Source organism: Drosophila virilis, chromosome 3, assembly GCF_030788295.1.
Source record: "Drosophila virilis strain 15010-1051.87 chromosome 3, Dvir_AGI_RSII-ME, whole genome shotgun sequence".
NCBI classification, from domain to species: domain Eukaryota; kingdom Metazoa; phylum Arthropoda; class Insecta; order Diptera; family Drosophilidae; genus Drosophila; species Drosophila virilis.
Window position 1 is genome coordinate 23,428,103 of NC_091545.1, and position 22,535 is coordinate 23,450,637.

A 22,535-nucleotide genomic window follows, 5' to 3' on the forward strand; every position below is an offset into this window, starting at 1 on the left:
CTGTTTGTGTGTCTGTTCGCTGTCATTTATCTGCTTACGCTCATGCACTCACGACTCTTTTGGGTGCTGATCGCTGATTGGTCCAATCAATAACAGCTTGGATTAAAGTTCTCGTCTGGTCGTTCGCCTGCTCTATTTTCTGAGCGCCGATTTTATGGACTTGAGTAACTTTATTCTGTTAGTATGAGCACATTAGTCAATTGGGCATGTTGCTATGCTGCGAGCTATAGTCTATTAAAGCTATTAACATATGAGTAGGGCAACTGCGGTACTATTTTCGAATGATATACCTTTATGGAAACGCACAAACAACAACTATTATTTGTATAGTGTAAAAAATATATACATTGTGCATGCTAGGGAACATGCATTAATGAGCAATTGCCTACTGCGGCTAAACGGACACTCAATTATATCGAGCGAGCCCAAAGGGGACACAAAGTTAGGCGCAACTTCCATTTTCTACAAAATACTAATTTATTTTTCATTTTGTATTTTAGAGCCAAATCTGACATGGACAAGAAAACATTCAATATTGTTGGCATCTAGATGACCTTGGTTATTTCATACCACATTCAGCAAACGCTCGCTAATCCTAAAGGTACGCCTTTGCAATATCAGTCCGATATATTGTAGTTTACAAAAACGTATTAATTTTTCATGCTGTCTTTCACCCAATTCTGCCACACCCATGGAGAGTAAAATATTCAGTATTGTTGGTACACAGATGACATATGTATCATTGGTGAATCCATACAATGAATAGGCTTTCACGAATCCTAAAAGGCAAGTCTTTTCCGAATGAAACGTAATTTAATCGATGTGTTTTAGTTAACACAAACTAATATAATTTTCATTTCATATTTTTCAGCATGGACAACATATAATTAACTGATAATTGTGTAGTTTCAAGATCGGCGAGATACGAGGATTAGAAAAGGGGAACAATTTAAGAATTTGCATTTTAAAGCTTGCCTACGATCAGCAAATAATCGCTTGAGTTGGCACCTAGTTGACAAATGTATCCTGGCTTATTCCGTTCCAAGGATATAGTCCTAGCGAGCCTAAATGACCAAGTTCTTGCAAAATAAGCAAGAATATGGTCCAAAAATATGTGTTCTTTTTTTTACAGCCGCCCCAGCAACTGGATGGTTTCTAGTTGACTACCATATCCTTGGTTATACCATACCATCGATATAGTCCTTGTGAACCTAAAGGATCAGATCCCTGCAAAATGCGCAGTGAAATGGTCCAAAAACATGTATGCCTTTTCTTTCAGGAGCCCTTTTGCATTATCTGCAATTGGAGCTGTTGTTTAACAGTCGCCTAACAGCACTCTTAACATAATAATAATAATCTGGGCATTTCTGTTCGCCTGGTACTTGAGTGAAATTTTAGTGCAAATTTAGGACCAGCGACGAGGGTGCCCTTTTTACTACGTCATTTTTCGGCCGCAAATTTAATATTTATCGACCTTCTGGGCATTTCTGTTCGCCTGGTGTTTTTGGGAAATTTTAACTAAAATTTGGGGGACCCAGCCGGCGACGAGGGCGCCCTTTTGGGTATGCAATAAAATTTTTTCGGCAACTAAAAATATTTGTTGTCGACCTTCTGGGCATTTCTGTTCGCCTGGTATTTTGGCAGATTTTAGGAAAAATCTCGGCAGCCAGCGGTTGCCAACAGACGCCCCGTGCGGGTATGCAATGGATTTCCAAATTCCGTTGATTTTTTAATTAATTGATAAAAAAACAGGAGTTTTATTCTTTTTTTCTTTCTTTTTTTTTTAATAATTGATTTATTTATGTGGGTATATATAAAATGTCCTGTTTTCCATACTAATTCTCTTAATTAATTCTCTTAAAATTATACAAAACGTGCATAAATTATAAATTTGGCTTATTTGAACTTAAAATAGCTATATCTATCCTAATTAAAGTCCGATCCTGGAAAAAATTGCGTTGTTACTCGTGGAGGTCCTTGAAATTAATTGTGGTCCTTAATTTGTGAATCTGAAAAGATAAAAACACATTTAAATTAAACAGGGCGAAAAATATATAAGAGTATTTTATATAAAGAAAAAAGGACATAACTCGGTCATATCCTTGCAGATTTTCAAAGGACTTAGTGCGTTAGGGTCGTATAGACCCACTGAATCGATCTGCATCAAAAAAATATGGGGTCATCTAAGAATCATAGGACTTGTATTTTCACTTGTAAAATTTCAGTCGCGGAGCGCACGGAAATGGACTGAAAACACATATCCTTGAATATCTCTCAAACTACAGGGACGATCCTAATGAAATTTGGCCAGGCGGTAGTCCTATTTGATACAATTATTTAGACATATGACTCGCCAGGATATGCAAGGATACGTCCGAGTTATAGCCTATTTTTTGTTTACAAAATTGTCCTTAAAACTTCTTTGTCTGCAGGACTTTCGTCCTTTGGCTTGTAAATTCTTTAATGGGAGGGTGAGAACTATCAGCTGGCCAAAGGACATTCCGCTAGTCCTTCAAATGCCGAAGTTAGCCCGGATATTTTCGATTTTGGCCAATTTTGCGACTAACCCCCTATGATAAATTTTGGTGAAATTTTTTGTCGAATCCTTGAAATCCTTAAATGCCAATCGATAGTCTCGCTCCCCACGAGTCTAAAAAGGCATATCCTTCCGATATCCTTAAGGATTTGGCCGAGTAATGGCCATTTAAAAAATGTCCTTTTTAGAAAATTGGCCATAAATCGGAAACGACAAGGACGATTTGGATGTCCCTTGGCCAGTTTGTGGTCCTTATTCATACGTTTTGTTTAACATAATAATTGTCAGGATCCGCAAAGATATAGCCGAGTTATGACTTTGTTAATTTACGAAAGAATTGTAAAAAAATCTAGGCTGTTTGAAGAATATTCGTCCTCTGCTTAGTATATTCGGAATCGGGAGGATAAGGAATATCGGCTGGTCAAAAGACATCATGATCCGCAAGGACACGGCCGATTGTTTCTTTACAGAGAGAAATCTCCTTTCGTCAGCCCCTTGAAGGACTTTCGACCTTTACACATTCTAAGTTGGTAGGATAAGGATTGCAAGTTGGCCAAAGGATATCAAGATGGTCTGTAAGCTTTCTCCACATAGCCACACAGCTGCTGGAACTGCAAAGACATGCAGATTAGAAGATGATCTCTTTTGAAGGGTACGAATTTTTAAATAAACTTTTAAAGGCAGCATATACCCATTTCAATCAATTTTAAGCACTATGCATTTTTGACCAACACCCGAAAATCGATATATTTGGACTAGAAGTTTATGAATATCAACTGGCATCAAATAATCAAATCCAAAATCGAAATTTAGCCAATAATAGGTTTGGTTCGAAAATTAAAAGAAAGGAAAGCAAATGCAAATTAATAAAAAAAGGGGTTGGTCAAATTTGAAGATGATTTTTTTTAAGTTCCTGGCCAGTTAAGATTCGATTGGAATATTATGCCAATTTTATTTCTATTGAGATAATTTTTGTTAATTGAAAGCTTTGTTCTATTTTGAAACTACCTCACTAGAGTTTGTCGGTTGATTGCAGATTCGCGCAAAAGTATTTTATTAAAATATTCGATATAAGGTACCCAAAAAGGTCGTGACCCTAGCAAGTACTCAATTTTCGAGGAACTTTCGTTCAAAAATGTGTGCGCACGCGAATAAATTATCTATTGAACTTCCGCTACATCTACAGCGAAACTGAATCCATACGAGCTAAACGATACCAGCCCAAATCCAAACAATAATTCATCAAACTATAGCAAAAGCATAAAAAAAACCTAAGCTTGGCACTAAGGTAATTCTTATCGTCAGCAAAAATGTGTGGGCGGGGTGCGGCAAGAGCAATGCGGCATGTGAACTAAGAACGGAAGTGTGGAGAGCTAAGACATTGACCTCAAACGTATCACGCAGGTGGCGGCGCTGACGTACATTGACCCTTGCTGCATATATATACAAACGGGAGAGAGTATGGGAGAGTATAGTAGAGATCCAGGGTGCGAGCATGGGTTTGGCAAGATAAATAGCGGCAGCGAGTTGAACGAACCCGCGAAGCGGAAAGCGGAAACGCCTACGCAGGCAACAATCGGACTAGGGCTAGGATTACATAATGACTGTAGAAACAATATGGCGTCTTAGTTTGGGTCAGGCCCGCGCAAGCTGGCCAATGTTGCGCAAGGGAGCCCGGTGACAACAGGAAGTTAACCTTGAAGTTTGGCAAGCGATGACAGGGGAAACAGAAGCCGAAACAGAAACAGAAACCAAAACCAAAACCAAAACAACAACAATAACAAAAGGCAAAGCTCCAACTGCGCATCCAACGGAGCATCCGAGCCAATGCCCCGGACAGTCAAAGGCCCCTAACACGACTCTGCCCCGTCTCCAAATTATTCCAACCCACACCGTTGCCCAGACACGTGTTGGAAGTGCGTCAGTTTACGCGTGGGTGAAGGGCGGTAAACGTTTGCTTGCCGGAAGCTTTCGCATTTTGTTGCTGGAACCGGAAGCTGCCAAGCGAAGTCGGAGACAAATGCGCCCCAAAATTATTTCAAGGGTGACTTTTTGCGAGAAGACGCTAGCAAATTGTGGAACTGTAAAGCGGGCCAGGCATAAGTTCAGGGCAAACACTTGACATTGAATCGATAATAGGTTCAGATATCCAAAAGATAATACTTTTTGAATGTGCACAGCTTTGCTTTGCAGTAAATACAAAAGAGACATGAGAGGTGAGATTTTGTAACTGACATTTAGGAAATTGCTGGAATTCAACTTGGCCTTACAAGTTACCCAAGACAATAAACCAGGTGATAATTAACGTAAGACTAATTGTAAATCATCAGAAGCCTGTCTACATCGCAATATATAGAAAGAGAATAGAAATTTTCTTTCAATTTTTATCAGCAGGAAGATTCTTAACCATATGATAAACTTAATGGTAAGTCAGCTGCTAAATCTAATGCTTACAATTGAATTTAATTAGAGTTGTCAATAAGTCTTGATTAATTGTGGCGTTTATTTTTCCGTATTGCCTGACTTTTTGAACCTCTTCAGTTCTACGTTAAACAAACTAACAAAACTTCCCTTGTCAGGGAAATGTTAATGGAATGGCTGCCAGGGTGGCCATAAAGAGCAATGCTTCATAAACAAGCGTTAGCTCTGACCTACGCTGCGCAGAGTTGATTAGCCAAGGTGCCGCAGGGCGCCAGAAGCAACATTCTCGTACATTCCCAGCATTTTTAACGCCGCGGAAACGAGCTACGAACTTCATTCACAAAAGTGTTTCACATAAATTTTGGGCCTGGCTAGCGGCAAGGCAGAACTGGAAGGCACTTTTACGAGGCGGCTAACAAATTGCGTGTTAGGCAAGCCTCGAAGGAGCGGGAGGGGCAGGCGTATGCAGCGTGTGGCAAGTAACTTTCCAAAAAACAGAAGCAAATGCCAAACACACGCGCTGCCGTGTTGTATGCTATAGAAAAGCCCGCGCCTTTTCCACGCACGTGGAGAGCGTCTTTCAGTTTCCTGGAAAATGCTCCTATTATTCTAAATGCAAATTGAATTTGCGTGGCGCGAATGGTAGGCCCACTGGGTAGGGGGAGGGGAAGGAAGAGACAGGGAATGATAGCGACAACAATAGAGATGACGCACATGAGTTTGTTAATGTAACAGGCGCCAAAGCAAATGGCCGAAATGCCAAATGAAATGCGCAACAGAAAAAAACGAGAAAGAGATAGACAGAGAACGAGTACGCGCGCGAGAGAGAGAGAAAGAGAGAGAGAGAGAGAGCGAAGAGCTTTTGCCGACTTAAACAAAATTTGTGAAATGGCAACAAACTTGCGGCTTTTGTGTGGCCTTGCCAGAGAACGCAAAGCTGCAAGAGCACAAAGTTGAAGCGCGTGCAATGCCAAGGCGAAAGTTCGAGCAATGTCACAGAAGTACAGTCAACCAACGGCGCTGGACAAAGCTTTCGAGCTGCAGAGCACAAGACACTCCCCTACTATGGCGAAAGCTTTGCGAGAGCGAGAAAGAGAGAAACAGAGAGTGAGAGAGCTTTTTAGGGGTACTTACCCCAAGGCTTAACAAAATGCCGTTATTATTTAGCGTCAATCAACGTTAAATGCCCTTCAACTTGGCGGCGCGAGCGAGACGGCGACAAGAAGCAGGCGAAAATTTCCATAGCCAGCGCGTAGGCGCACACACATTCAAGGACTCGGCCACTACAGAACGCGGCAAGGTTAACGTAAAAGCACAGCGCGAATGAGACAGCACGACTGGCAACAGCGGCAGAGAGCTGCCACCTCGTGTTGCCTTAGCAACGGTGAAGTTCAAGGTTAAAGCTGAAGGATTTCTTGCGCTGACACTGCCAATGCCCGCTCTCCCCTCCTCCTCTCACATGCCATCACATGCACCGCACCGTGCTTAGCCCACACGTGGCCATGCCTTGTGACTGGGAAGCAGAAGCTTTCGCCCTCTCTCTCTCTCTCTCTCTCTCTCTCTTACTCTCTCGTCCTGTCTCCATTTATTCTTTTCATACTTAGCGGCACATGGAGCTGCCTGTTGTTTGGATGGACCCGGTACTTTCTGCTACACCTGCAGCACGGCAGCCTTGAGCTTCTATATGCCACATGCCACATGCCACATGCCTACTGCCTGCTGCTTGTCACTGTCATCTCCCTCTCCTGCTGAAACACGGGCCGACTGTTGATTACATTGCGGCGCGTGACTTTGATTTGATTTTTAAATGATTCTTCGCTTTTCCATGCTCTCTCCCAACCACTCCCTCCCGCGTCCCTCAGCCGCCCTTTGAAATTGGAGGCTGTTAGCCCACGCGCAAAATTGCCGAACCGTATATTCGTTAAAGGTCAACAAAAGGACGATACTTTCAGGTGGCTTATTATCACCAAGTCGAACGCCAACAAAGCTGCATTGAGCCACGTGTCGTTGTTGAAGTTTGTTTTATTAACTTATCAACCTCTCGGAGAGGTAGGGCAGTGGGCATCAAGTAGCTGACAGGCTTATGAGATTTTCTGCTTGAGCAGAGAAGTTCTTCATGATTGAAAATAACTGCCAAATTACTGGCCAGCATTAAATATATATTTTATATAAACATATTAGGCAACAAACAACAAATGCCTTGTCGTCCTTTCGTAGCATTAACTTGATGAGAATTACAAAAAGAAAGTACAGCGTGCATGCAGAAGTACATTTATTTTATCCTGATGCATTAACCAATTGTCAACATATTTATTAAATTCGGGTTCGGAAGGCCACAAAAGCCATTTGTATTTATTAAAATAGAATAAAGTGAAGTTGACAAGAGAAAAAGAAGTAACAATTAAAGTTGAGTTCAATTAGCATTCAAGGCGAAAGAAAAATAGTTGTCCAGTTAGTTGACAAGAGGATAAGAAGTGGAAATTAAACACGAATTCAACTGGCATTCAAAGCGAAAGAAAAATAGTTAGTGCCAGTTAATGACAGCAGGGTTTTCCGTTCAGGTGGCAGCTCGCAGCTATGTTTAGCCACAGCTTTGACGCAATTCTACACAAAACAAACTCAAGTTTCAATTAGCAGCAAATAAATTGCTAAAGTTCAAACTGGAGAGGACGCTATAAATAGTCAAGCACCAAGCCTGTCAATGGAATATAGTTTGGCCGTGAGGACCATAACAAAACGGGCATTAGTCGACCGAACGACCGAGAGACCGGCCGGCCGGCCGGCCACATCAAATTTTATGAAAATGTCAAGGAAGCCGGGCGGCTAGTTTGGCCCGGGTCTGGGCACACCCACTCGGAGACTATAGCCACGTTCACGGCCAGGGTCAGTGCGTCAATGCAAAGGGGCGTGCAACAAGGCCAATGCCGCGTGAGCTCCAATGGCTGCGCTGCCTGCAATGGCTGTGATGGCTGCTCGGGTGCAATGGCAACCCTTGCACTTGAACTTGCGCACGCGGCAGTTGCATGTGCCTCATTGAGTGGCGCTAATGCCAGTGCTGCTGTGTGGGTTTTTGACCTTCAGCATGAGCTTTTCACGCAGAGCTTATTTTTAGTAACAAGTGAGCGAGCGGGCGAGCGAGATGGTTGCATTGAGCCGTTCGTTGCATTCGAAAGGTCATTCGTTTAAGGGTGTGCGGGTTTGTGCCCAGCCTCGTTCAAGGTCGTTGCTGCAGTCACAACTGTTAGCGCAGTGGCAACAGCAGCCGCAACATGCACAGTAATTACCTAACCCGAACCTCTTGCTCAACCATTTTCCGTTGGGGCGATTGTCGCATTGACATTGACGCAAATTGTTGAGGGTCAAGTGCACGGTCGTGGCTTTGTTGTCGTAATAAGACTGAATCAAATTAGTTGGACGGCGCCCATTCACCCATCGCTACACCCACACAAAGGATCTCAGCTGTCAGCCAGCAGCAGCGAAGGGGACACTTGAAATGAGATAATTGGATTCGCCCAAATGTGCAACCTTACCCATGGATTTGTGCATGGTCTTTTTATAGAAATTACGATAAAACAAAATTCGCATATAATGCCAGGCGCTCTGAGCTACAACAGTTCTCGAACAATGAGCCAACTTTGGACATTCCCCGCCGTTTAATCATCGCGTAAGTGCAACAGGGCAAAAAATATTAATCGACAACGCACAAAAGTCAACAGAACCGATTTTCTATACCCTTGCATAGGGTATTGTGAGTTTTTTTATAATGTCCATTCTTATGTAAAAATATACTACTTCTTGTTCAGGTTGCAGAGCTGTGTTGCTGTTGTTAGCCAAATGATTTCAACATTTACGAAACTGGACCTATGTGTTTTTTTTTTTCAGACTGAAAGTTTGAAGAGTTCGTCCTGGCTGTTTAGTAATCTACGACCAGCCCAAGCGGTAAGGACTCGAATGGCTACCTTTTTATGTAAGCTTTGCTTTGGGTCAAACGTGAGCCAGGTTTTGATTAATTATAATTTATATTTGGGGTAACTTTGCGTGGAATACAGCAGATTCACTCAGGGAATAATTGGCCAGAAAGTGTTCCCATCTAAGCTTCGGTCTGTGTAATGAAGATGGCACGAAAAAATGAACGATGAATGATGAAGTAGACGTTAGTAAATTTGGCTGTTTGGCCTGTGCAAATGCTGATAAGTATGTCAAATATAATAATAATAATCGAATTACTATATCCTATAGTATGATTAGGTCTACAAGGGTATTAAATATTTGATAATACGCACTTGTTCATATACGAGTACGTTCACGGCTCCAGAGCTCCATTGTACGTCACATGGGCATAATATATGAGTGTATATATGTATATATGTATTTATTTATTTAATATCAAATGATATGCAGCGCACAATTAAAAATGTTGACGCGCGTGGCAGGCCATAGACCGAGAGCCAGAGCGACCGAGCAACCGATCAGACGGCTGGGCATTGTACTTACTTTAGGGGTTGCGAGGGGTTGACGACGGCGAGTGACGAGTGACGCATACAAAGCAGAATGGCGACCATGTCGGAAAGAAGTGCTTACACGCCCTAATTAAGCGGTCATCATGCGGTTCAAGGGTGCCGAGAAGCCCGGGTCCTTGTGCGCTTTATGCATTAGGAGCATTATGCAGACCGCAGACCACGATACGAAAGGCAAGGGCTGCGGCATGGGGTTGAGGTTGAAGTTGTGGCTGGCGTGGATTGGGGTGAGGGGGCAGGAAATGCGTTTAATCATGTTGGTTCAGTCACACAATTCAAGGCGAAGCGCAGGCTACTGCACAACTCAAGCACTCTGCAAGTGGCCGGCCGGGCACAAAGAATTGGAATTGGCATCGGAATCTCAATCTGGGAATCTCACAAGCTCCACTGACTCTGCACTCGAGGCGAGCCGAGGCGACAAAGTTCAGGGTCTGCAGCTGGCTCTTTGTCTGCATTTCTGCAAAGGAAGCAACTAATAAGTGCAGTGTACAAGACAAAAGACAAAAACCGAATATTGACGCCGGAAATATGTTGGCGATGCGACCCGGCGACGATCTCTGGCCAGCCAGTCGACTCTGCTCAATCAAGTTGTCCTTGGCTGCATTAAAACTCTTGATGAGTTTTGTATGGTCAGCGCTGGTTTTGTGTGGGCTCACCGGATGCCTAACCATATGAAAACATATTTTTGATTTGCAAGTACAACTGGCACTTCGAGACTTAGGAGGCTAATCGAAACTAACATTTTGATACTCATTTGATGAACAAATAAATTGGTTTTTTAATTGTTTGTTATTTACTATCAAAGTAAATTAATTTGATATTCCTTGAAAACAGTTTATATTGCACTAGCTCATATAATTATCCATCGATGTTTATATAAAAATCTTTATCAGTGTCTGTATCTAACGTATATGTAAATATATCTGTAAAAGTATCTGTATATATGTATATCTGTATCTTCATCTGTTACTGTAAATGTATCCGTTTATGTGGCAGTATCAACATTTTATATGTGTCTCTATATATATCTGTATGTGTAAACGTATCTGTAAATTCCTTTGAATAATATCTGTATCTGTACCCGCATTTGTATTTATATATCTGTGTCTGTATCTTTATCTGTATCTATATATAAAAGTCTATTATCATCATTAGTCATTCATTTATCATTATTACATATAAATAATTAATCTGCACATTTTTGACTGCTTATTTTGCTTAGCGAATTATTTGACTTGAACTGTTGATGAATCCTTTCAAATAAAAATGCTTTATAACTTCATTCGCAATTGCGTTCATCTCTTTCAAATAATAAATAACTTCACAATCAAAGTTTTGAAAACTTTTCTGATTCCTTATCTGTATTTGAACTGAAGCTAGTTGTTAATTCGACCAACTCTTACAAAAAATCCCCTTCATTCTCAGTTCTTTCTTACTTAACTAAGGCTGAATTTTGTTAACGCACACTTTCGTTCTTTTTCAGTGTCTGTTTTTATGCCTTAGACCTTGACATAAATATTCGGATATTTTGAAAAGCAAAATCGCAATTCTTCATCGTCTGCAAAGGCTTCTTCTTTGCTGCCAGCGGTGCTTTGCATTTCTGGGCGTGATTTACGGAGACTCCTTGGTGAATTATGCAAATGCTTGCAGTTTATTTTAATGCTGGGCACGTTACCTACCAGAATCTCAGGACATATAATATGGGCAATTATCCATGGGTTGGGGGGAAGGGAGGTTGTCTTTGTAATTGTGCTTGGCAATGCACTTATATTACCATATGGCGGCTCAGTGACAATCTCAATTGGAATGTGGGCGTAATCGTATCAAAACAAAAAAGAAACGCAATGTCAGGCCGCAACGAGCCATTGAACTCATTTCCAGAGCTTATTATTAATACACTTACATAGAATCGTGGAGAGACAAAGACAGCTATGTAAATCTGCTGGAGCTACGTGGTGTCCATTAACCGCCGGATTCTCGGAGAGAGCTATTGTTTGTTATTGCAGCTACTTGTATATTTTTAAACTTGGCGCAATTTTGATCCCTTATCGGACACTTGCCAGGTCGCTGTTTATAAGAACTTCAGCGCGAAACGAGAGTTGTCAACGCATGTTTACAAAAGTTTACAAAAGCGAGTAAACGCACAGTTTGTTGATCTTGATCTGCCCGTCGGCTGCCTGGGGTCTGAGTCTGGGTCTGCATGGGCCAAAGCTAAACAGGAAATGAGCTGAAACGTGAGCCGCCTTGGGCAGCGTATTAAAACCCAACAACAATAAAGATCTCTGAGTCACTGGCGACCCGACCGCAGACCACCATCGCGGCGACAGGAGCCCCAAATCCACTCAGGGTCAGGGGCCGGAGCGGCAGCCAAATATTATTATGGCTAAATTTGGGCCAGACAACAGACTTACAACAACAACACACAAACAACTCCAAACTTACAACAACGACAGGCCATGCGGCATATTTTCCACGCTCGAAATTAGGTCAAGTTTTGGTTGCCAAGCGAACTCTGCGGCAGCTCCTCTGCTTAAGAGCCGTTGAATTGAAGTCAAGGTGTCGGCAGCTATACAAACAGCAACAAGCGATGAGATACATAGCTTGCATTGAAGGTTTTTCCGCACTACGCTCAGCTCTGTCGGCTATTTAGAGCGTCAGCGTCAATATTTGGATCTGGGCGTCGCCAAACAGTCGAAACAATTTCAACGCCGCGGACTGACCTTAGCTAACTATACATTTAGTCGCCGAGGGCGAAACAATCCAAAGAGCCGAGAGCTAAGCTCAGCTGATCTTTGGGTTGGGCTTTGAACTTGAACAGCCAGCAAACACAAGTTCAAATAGACAATGGAATAAATAGAGGTGCAAACAAATTGAAAAACCAAACCGAATGGCACTTACAAGTTTGGAACTCGCCCGCATATCAAGATTACCAGATACATTATACACTACCGGAGACAGATAAAGATATAGCTACAAATACTGATACAGATACAGATACAGATGCAAACATTGCACAGGCACAGATACAGATACAGAACCAGATATACAGATACACGTATATCGATCATAGATCTAGATACAGATACAAATAGATAAAGATACTGAAAAAGATTTAGATACATTTACAAATTCCGTTACGAATAAAGACAAAAATACAGATAAAGATACAGAAACAGAAAGGGATGGAGATACAGATACATTTACAGATTCAAAGTCAGGGTCCACAAAATCGAAACCAGTTTTCCTTCAGATACGCATACTCATTCATAATCGTAGCTGTATTAAATGCATGAAACACCGTTAGACGTGAATAAACTAAATCCACTTCCGAGATATGCCACAGAGGCACAGCCCTCGCTCGATTGCTTATACTTAATTTTAATTCCGTTTTAATTCGCAACGCCCAATGACATTCGTTGTGAGCTGCTGAGCGCGGACTTCGCTGTGGGGCTAAGATATCATTGACTTCCTCAAGAAATTCATCAAAATTCATAGCAAAAATCATGCATAAAATAAACCAGTAAATTAACTGCTAATCAATGTTGATGGGCCGATCGAATGTGGATCGATCGCGAATCGATAAGACTGTATAAGAAACTCAATATGACGTACACTCCCACCACTCGGCAAATGTAACCTTGATCAGTATTTGATGAACTTGGCACACGTTTTCGATCACAAACTGGATTACAAATGTGGTTTTCGCGAAAATATAATCTATTATTATTAGATTATTGTTGTCTGCTGAGATCCTTGGCTCTATATCTTGAAAGCGCTTTCGAACCAACACCCTCGATACTCAACTAACTAAGAGAGACGATTAACTTATCTAATTGTGTATATATGATATCTTTATAATCTACCAGAAATCGCATTATTTCATTGTTATTTTATCAGCGACAAGTGACAAATGCAAAATGCCTGAAATTTCTATACACTATTCGGTTCCAAAGTAGACGAGAAAATTATGAGCAAGTATATTGCTCAAATGCCAAACGTTTTCGTATATGCACACAAATTTGTTGTATATAAAACATGCATATTATATATATATATATATATATATATAAATATAAAACATTACCATAAATCCCAAAACATTTAAATGGCAAAATACTACATACATAATTCTCTCCTGAGCCAGTTTTCAGAAGCTTTGCACGTTCGACGATCTGTCTGGCGCAGTATGGAACAGCACACTCACACACACACACTCATAAATATATATATATATATGTGTGTGTGTGTAGCTAACGACTGACAAATGTCTGTCGCTATAACAACAGCTTTAGTAGTCGTATAGCCTTGATCTTGGCAATATGATAACCCTAACCTTGAGCAACGTTTTGTTTGATTTTTGTTGTTGCTTGTATGAGTGTGTGTGTGTGTGTGCGTGTGTGTTGTTGCCGCGTGTGTGTATATTTAAATGCCTTTTTACTTTGGTCGCGCCGTGTTTATTAGAATTTGCTTGAAGAAAAAATTTAGCATTTACTTTGAACAGTCTGCGTATTCAATTAAGCTGCCCCCCCCCTACCCCCTCCGCCCATCCCTTTCTCACACTGGCCACCAATTGGTCGGCCAACTGGCGCGCTAATCAGCCAAGAGCAAAAAGTTGACGAAGCGACCGACGAAGGCGGACAGCTGACTGCGTCAGAGCATAGCGATAAGAGCAACTTGCATTCGGCTTTGACTTCCGCTTTGCAACGACTTTGGAAACTGAAAACAGAAACAGAGACAGAAACAGAAACTAGTCGAATGTCCGATCTGTCCAAGTTCAGCTCATTAATAAAAAGCACGAGCCCCCCACGGTTGATTATATGTATGTATGTATATATATGTAAGTATATAGTTGTGTGTGTATTTGATTTGATTTGTTTTTAAATGAGCGTCAGAGGCGACAACGTGTTTTGTTGCTGTCATTCATGATATATCAGCCCATGCGCTTAATGGTCTTCACGGGGTCTTCACGGGGTCTTCTGGGCGGTTCGGTTCGGCAATGGGCTTAACTCAAGTTCGCATGAAGAGTTCTTGACAAATGCATTAAATTACTTAATAAGAGGTTTTTTCTATTGATTTAAATAGATGTTAATGGGCTTTATTTGTTTTCGATTTTCACGAAGAAAGGGCATTTGGATCTCGTGCTTTTAAACAGCTATTTAGCTCGTGTCCTTGACCATAAACCTGAATTGTGTTTGTTTTATTTAATTTTTTGTTTAGTTATGTTTTCTTTTAAAAGCTGTTTTTGCGTGCAATTCGGCTGCTGCCTTTTTTGTTTGCCAAATTATCGCTTATTATTCAATGCGGCATTTGCGGAGTTTAATTTGTTAATTAGATAAATAGAAATTTTATTTATGTGCACTGAGGTGCGGCGACTTTTTCCAGTTCCCCTGCAACCCCTCCATCAAGCTTAACCTTGAATGTGCAAAAGGCAAAGGTAGATTTTGTTTTTTTTTTTTTTTTTCGCTTGCGCCCGGCAAAAGTAAATCAAGATGGCCATAAAATATGCCCCGAAAAAAAGCGTTAAAATTCTAAATAAACAAAGCAAAAATGAAGCAGCGACAAAAGCTAAATAAATGCAAAGTTCGAGTACATTTCAAAAAAAAAAATAAATAAATAAAAAATAAAATAAAATTGTATATATATATACATATTAAAAATTCCATTGCTTGATTCAAATTCTGATTGTGGTTTCAATGCACTTTTTGTTGTTTCAAAAGCATTTGCTGCTGCAGCAAAGCTACATTCGCAGTGGAAGGAGGAAGACAGAGATAAAGAGAGAGAGAGAGAGAGAGAAGGCAACAACAATGAGACTCCAGACAATAACAAAACAAAGCGTCGCGTCCTTGAAATCGCGCGACAGGGCCGCTAAACTCAAGCGTCGACGCAAATAACTCACAATAACGGCTGCACAGACGCGGCACAAGGGCGGGCGGGGCTACCGGGCGGGGGGTAGGTTACCTCTGAGCCAAAGAGAAAGATTGAGGACTGAACGAAAGAGAAATAGCCAGCCACATGACGTATGACGTATGACATATGACGTATGACGTAAAATGCGCAAAATGCACGCCCAAAAATAAATAAATAAATATCAATTATCTAAATATGTGTGTGGACATAATTTGTTTTTCAATTCAAATGCCTTTACATGCTTAAAGAATTGTCAAGTAATTGCAAATTCTATAAAACAAGAAGAACGCTCTGGCCCGACTAGAAGATACCCAGTATTCTAATTCGTAAGTGCAACGTATGAATATTGATATTTCGAGGTTCTATAATAATCATATATGTATGTAATTGCAAATCATACAAAAGAATGGTCAACCCGACTAGAAGATACCCTGATCCCTAACAAAATGCAGCCGATGCAATGAAATTTGCAACTTTTAATTCTTTTTTAATCTATATTTTGATTGTCTATATTTTGATTGACATTTAAACTTCTTTTAAATATCTCTAATAATATAGGCAAAATGACTCTTTAAATAACCCTTTATAGCTCATTTCATATGCACGTGGTATGAAACAAATCGTTTCGGAAATGTAAAAACATTCTACATTCTATATATGTATATGTAAAGAGTTTTATATTACACGTAAACACTTGTGCAAAATGCGTACTCTGCAGTTGAGAAATTATAAAGTGCCTGACATTACGTTGTTTTTACATATATCTATATATGTAGGGAATATGCATATCAATTCAGGGTTGTAACAGCTAGACAAGCAGAAGATACAACACTTTTATGTTTATAGAGGGGAAGTATTTTGTTAGAAGGTATATGTAAATTTGTTTTAGTTATATTCTTCTAATGCATATATGCATATCTTATTGATTTACAGGGTAAACAATAGTCGCGCTCTCTACTAAAAGTTGGGCGCATCTTATACTATTTTTATAGCTCTATAGAAGGTATTGAAATTTTGTCATATGTGAGAAATTATTCGTTTCGAGATATATTGACAAAACTGGGCATTAATTAGTATTTATATCAGACTTCTATATCATATAGTTTTACTGTGAAACATGAGAAATTGTGTGCTTTTAATGATATGTTGAGAAAAGTTGGCAATTACGAGCATTTCATTAAGGGTATTTAATCTTCGAGGTGCCGCAGGTAGATTTTCTTTATTGTTGCGATTTAATTTCAGTTTGGGATCCGCTTTTGTGTAAAGTGCAGGGAATTACGAATGCAGCGAGTTCAAGGACTGCTCTTGCACCCACAGATCGGAGGGGAGTGGGGCAGAAAGAAAGCGTTTATTCAGCGACTCGCAATTGGGGCTTTTCCATGGTCACTGAACATGGAACTTTGGAGCACTTCTGCCCACTTTTAGCCTTCGTTTAATTGAGCTCTAGCCGCTTGACGCTAATTTGCCGCTCTACTTAATTCCAGATGAATTCAGTGCCCATTTGTATTGCTTTGAAATCCATCATAAATCAGAAGGAACATTACGATTTCGCACAAATTTTATGTTGCAAATCGCACGTTTTGTATTATTTTTTCATGCTCGCAGATGCGTCGACTTTTTGATTTACAGATCGTTAAAATATAATGAACATTTCCACAAATATCGACACGTGTGCGTCTCAAATTGATTAATTCAACAGACCTATGTGTATGTACGAAGATCTATGTGTTTACGTGCATATATATTCGAGTTAACGCTCTTTGTTATTGTTGCTAGGCGAGAACGGGTTGATTTTCGAATAGGTCGGGGCGTACGCCGTCTGACTCGAAACCCGAAACTAACGACTGGCAATGCTCTGGTCGAGAGGAGCTATCAAATACCCTGCAAATGTTTGGTCAGACATTCAGTCTAAGTCACATATTACCTTACGCGTCTCTAAAACAAATGGAACCTAACATTTATCTCAAAACTCTAAATAACATAGATCTGTTAATTATAATTTATTAAAATGAAAATGCCATACATTTGGACAGTTTTTTCATACCTCGTTAAGTCATTTGCATAGTTACAGGGTATTCAAACGGGAATAACGCAAAACGCATAAAACTTGAATAAAAACAATAAATACAAATGGATGTATGTATGTGTGTTTGTGTGTGTGTGTGTGTGTATAGCAACAACAACAGCAAAAATAACAAACAGCAATATTAATAAACAATAATTGTTCAAGGTCAAGATGCGAATTTAGCTTAGAACAAAACAAATGTGAAATAACACGTTGAAATAAATATGCACATGCAAATTTGATAGGCCTGTCGATACCCTGTACTCAATATTGTCTATGTCTGCCAAATACTACTGCCTAGTCTAACTTTCACGAAAGTTACATTTTCTTTAAACAGTATTCAAATCGGCACATTACATTTCCCAAGTGGTTTCAGCGAGGCAGCGGGAAATGGGGGATTTGTGAAATGCCTGAGACATAATATGCCTGAGGAGGCGTTGAGTAATTGGTATGGGAACAACAGGTTGATGGCGTGTTTTTGGGGCCACTTAAGCGACACTGGGCGGGGGCTTGGCAGGAGGTCTAAGTGGGTGGTTGTGTATTCGCAGGCAAATATTTGTTTGCAGGTGGAATATTATGAAGTGAAACGAGCAACAAGTGTGAAAATTATAAAAAACCAATGGGAATTCCGATGAACTAACTAACTAACTTGGATGGAATTATATTAATATATGTATGAGGCTTATGATGGAGAGCATAGGCGTGTAACATAAAGGAAATCGTTTGGAAATAATAAAGATTAAGAACCCATTCAGCTGTCAAGCTGACAACAACTTGTGCTGATCCTCCTATGGAAAGTGATCTCACTGGATTCGCTTGGATTTTCGCTGTTGACAGCGCTTAGAAACTGCTCTATTCCAAAAACTGCGCACTTTGCGCAACTATGTATTTTATTTATTCAAAACAAAAACTATTTTTGAATACTTTTGAGTGTACACAACACAACACACACATATGAACCGCAAGTGTTCCCCTTGTTCTTCTTCTTTGTCTTCTAGCTGGTGACTGAGTAATACGAGTAGATGTACTCGTTTGCGTACAAGCATTACGTATTTATTATGATCAGATTTTTGGCATTTGCGCGTTATTTGATCGCCGGCCAGAAACGTCGACGTCAGCGCAGGCAGCGGCAGAGGCAGAGGCAGCGACAGAGACAGAGACAGAGACTGAGACAAAGTCGAAGGCAGCAGCAGCCCAAGGTCAGCGTCTTCTCATCTGCTCTTCTGCCTCTTCTCGCATGCTTCGACTTGAATAATTAAGTGCGAAATAAATTAATTTCAGTAGAACTTTTCGGCATGCGCAGCCCATATTTAGTCGCATTTGGGCAATCGAATGGACATATTAGATAAACGAAATACGCGCTTGACCTTTTCACCTTTTATGGACAATAACAGTTAAGGCAAAGGGGAAATACGATGCGTATTAAATAATTAAACATAATTAATGAAAAGGCTGCTGAAGCACTTACCCTCTTGCTTCTTCTCTCCTTTCTTCCGCTCACGCTTGACATCTCTCAATTTCCATTAAAAGTCTGAGGACAGAACTTTTCCAAGCTATATAAAAACAGATTTGTCTCTATGGCACAAGTTCATTTTCCTTTTGACGTTGTTTCATGTTCCAACTGCTTCGACTTTTCTTCAAAATAATTCTGGATAACACTAAGCGAATATTAATTCCGTTTTCACAAAACATTGGCTTGGGCTAAAAAAGAAAACTACACAGATTAATGGGGAATACGAGTTCTAAGTATATATATTATTAAAAATATTAAAAGGATGATGCCTGAAGAAGAAGAGATCATGGCAAGGCTGAGAGTGATGAATAAATGAACAAAGTTGGGTATCCAAAAATAATATCTAATAGGAAATTATGTAAAGTTGGCAAATTTTAACTCATTCACAGGCATTTCCGCAGAAACCATACGAATTTTAAAGAAGAATATACAAGTATGCCATTAGGACGATCCTCTCCACCAGGATTCACCCAGGATTCACCTTATGCTAAATGCGATTTAGCCTGGCCTTGTCCCAATTAATAAAAAATAAAAAGATTGCAAAATGTATAAGGCACAAAAACCTTTCCAATTATCATGAAGATACCTGTTTTTCATATTCCATTTAATGTTATTATTATTTTTTAATCATAAAGCGTCGAGCGTCGAGCAAGCGGGAAAATGAAACCGAAACCGAATGCGGCGCCGCCGCGTTGAATGCAACAAACGGCCAATGGGAAAGGAGGCGAGTGTGGCTCAGCTGTGAAAGTTGCGGCCTGTGAAAGTGAAAATGGAAATGCTGCGTGGCATGAAAACCCACTGACATCAATTTGGGCTTTTCAGCTGGTCGAGCGAATGGGCGGCTAGACGGTTAGACGGGTAAGGAGGCGAGGCGGGGCTGGGGAAATGTGAGAGCTGCTGCGGCGGCGCAGAAAATCGACAATAAAATAAATACTATAATTTAACAACTGTTGCGAATAGGCCGGGCGACTGGCGGTCGCTGTTTTGTCGCAGCAATTAAATTAGTTATTAAAATTATATTTATTTGTGCATTTATTGCCATAACAGAAAACACACAAACACACACACACACACACACGCCTGCGCGACCTTGAGCACAAATATCATACTAATATATTATTAAACAAATGAAATGTGAGTCAGTAAATGTTTTAAATGAATTAACAACTGGTTTCGCTCAGCTAGGCAATTATTATAAATTATACATGTTTCAATTTAAACAAGATGCAAATTAAGAACCAACAAAATATAAAACGTTTCTGATTTGTGTTAATTCGCAACTTATGCTGCTATTAGAAGCATCAAGAATCATCATTTAAGTTAATATCACAGTTTAAATTTGTCAAAACGATATCATCAAGTTGAATTATATCAATTTGAATATCATATTCAGAGCACAATTTGACTTGGATATGATAAAGAATTTTCAGTTAATATAGCTAAGAATTTATATATTTATGAAACATTACAGCAACAATATTTGATAGATAGATACAAATCAAATTTAGCCCGCAACTCTCTGTGAAAATATATACGACATATTGAATTTGAATTTGAACAAAGCAAGGGTTAGAACCATAACCTGCACAGGCAGCTGGTTCGAAACGTAATATTGTTTTAGCAGAAGGTTGAACAAACTGTATTCTTTTCAGTAATAAAAATAACAAACTTAATAGTTTAAATAACCTTTTGAATGTATATGATAATTAAAGGCTTGAACCAAAACATAGGAAGCTGGTTCAAATCTTAAGAATTGACAGTAACTAGGTTCTATACTTTTAATAATAATACATAGCGAACGAAATAGGTTTGAACAAAAGCCTGCATAAGAAGCTGGGTTGACTTAGCCGAAGGCCTTAAATAACAAACTAAGCCGAAGGTCTTAGTAGCCAGTGCTGTATTAAAATATAGCTTGACAGTAACTACATTCTATACTTTCAATAATAATCATAATTATATAATAATAAAAAGTGTTGTAGCATATATGTTCCTGGAAATTGTTATGGACATTGCCAAATTCTGATGCTTTTCAATGAAATGACTCATAAGGCAGACATATTCATTTCAATAAATTAATGTGCAATTTGTATTTACATAAATTTATTGCAACAACAGCTGCAACTGTTTTGTCCACGCCGCAGCCAGGTGCCGCTGACGCAGCCAAACTCCATTTGCATGCGCCGATGGGCTGCAAGCGCACTTGGAGCCGGCGTGCAGCAGCTGGTGAGTGTGATAAAAGCCGCCGGCTGTGGCCGCTTAAACTAGCTGAAGAGAGAGCGCAGCGTAGCTGAGCTATGTAAAGTAAAGAGAACGGGGTGCATAAAGAGCACGCAAAAGCTCGAGCAAAAGAGAGCGATACGAAGAGCACACAGGGAAAAGCTCTTGAGCGTGCGCGCTGTGGTGAATTAAATGCATTTAAATTTTGAATGATTGCAAGAGCGCAACAAAAAGCCGTTAAGAGCCAAACAAACACATTGCTCTGCTGCGACTTAAATTGAAGGGATATTGAAATGAATATAGTTATTGTTATATTAATTAGTTAATTTCAAAGCCATATAATTTTAACTGACTCAGACATATAAAATTAAGTTAACTTCGCATATGAGCATTTTTCCACTGGATATTTGAACTTTTATGTTGTTTTCATTAACTGTACCGCTTCGAGCTAATTGTTAAACGACGGCGGCGACGCCGGCAGCGAGTGCAAACTCGACCTTGACCGTGAAATTTAAATTTAGAAGCTACGGCCGGCTACGACGTAAAAAATGCAAAAAGCTTTCGGCTTTCACTGTGTTAGGTGTAAGTGTAAATACATGCATGCATAAATATATACATATTAATAAGCAGGCATATGTATGTAATTGTATGTATGGGATGTAATTGTAATTGAATGGCGCGTCAGGCGCTAAATGCCACAGGTATTCCCTGCCCACCGGGAAAACAACAACAAACACAACCACATGCATGTGTGTGTGTGTGTCTGAACAGAAACGTATACACATGCATTTGTATATGCGAATGCAACTCAAATGTCTCATGTGCTTTTGAGCTATTTGTGAAATTCGAATTTTATTTATATCAGCTACAGACGCCAGACGCTTTAATTGAAATTCGAACTTGCATGCAATTATGCTAATAGTCTAGGAATACGAGAAGCAGCTGAATATGTAAAAACACGTATCAGTTCGCTTATAAGGATATCTTATAAACTTACCATTAAATTTAAAGATCGAAATTATTTATGTACGAGCACATGGCTGAAGCGCCAACAATAACTGTCCGTGCAAAAAACTTATCGTTAAGTAGAAGTTTTACCGTTCTATAAAAACAATCGATAAGGTTTACTTTGTAAATATCTAGAAAATCTCTAACTTTAACGACCTCATTCTGCTTCTGATCTTAAGCGACAGCATTATTTCATTTTACCGAAACTAATATAGAATAAAGAAAATAACATCGGCAATAATAATTTACAATTCAAATGGAAAGATGTAGCGCAAAATTTGTACAGTATGGCCAGTGTTAGACAAACATAATAAATACCAAAATATTTAAAACAACTTTGTTAATCACACC

The 22,535-nt window shown here is 39.8% G+C and overlaps 1 long non-coding RNA gene across 2 annotated transcripts; it reads right to left on the reverse strand.

Moving 5' to 3' along the window:
* Window positions 1-1,789: 1,789 nt before the first annotated feature.
* On the reverse strand, window positions 1,790-22,253 carry LOC26531226 (uncharacterized). Of its 2 annotated transcripts, none has more exons than XR_004303744.2 (3): window positions 22,174-22,251; window positions 18,915-19,160; window positions 1,790-2,009 (listed from the first exon to the last, which is right to left on the reverse strand). It is a non-coding gene; the product is annotated as an uncharacterized lncRNA (long non-coding RNA). The 2 variants fall into 2 exon arrangements; XR_001450453.3 differs by having other exon boundaries at window positions 1,791-2,009; window positions 18,915-19,147; window positions 22,174-22,253.
* Window positions 22,254-22,535: the final 282 nt, after the last annotated feature.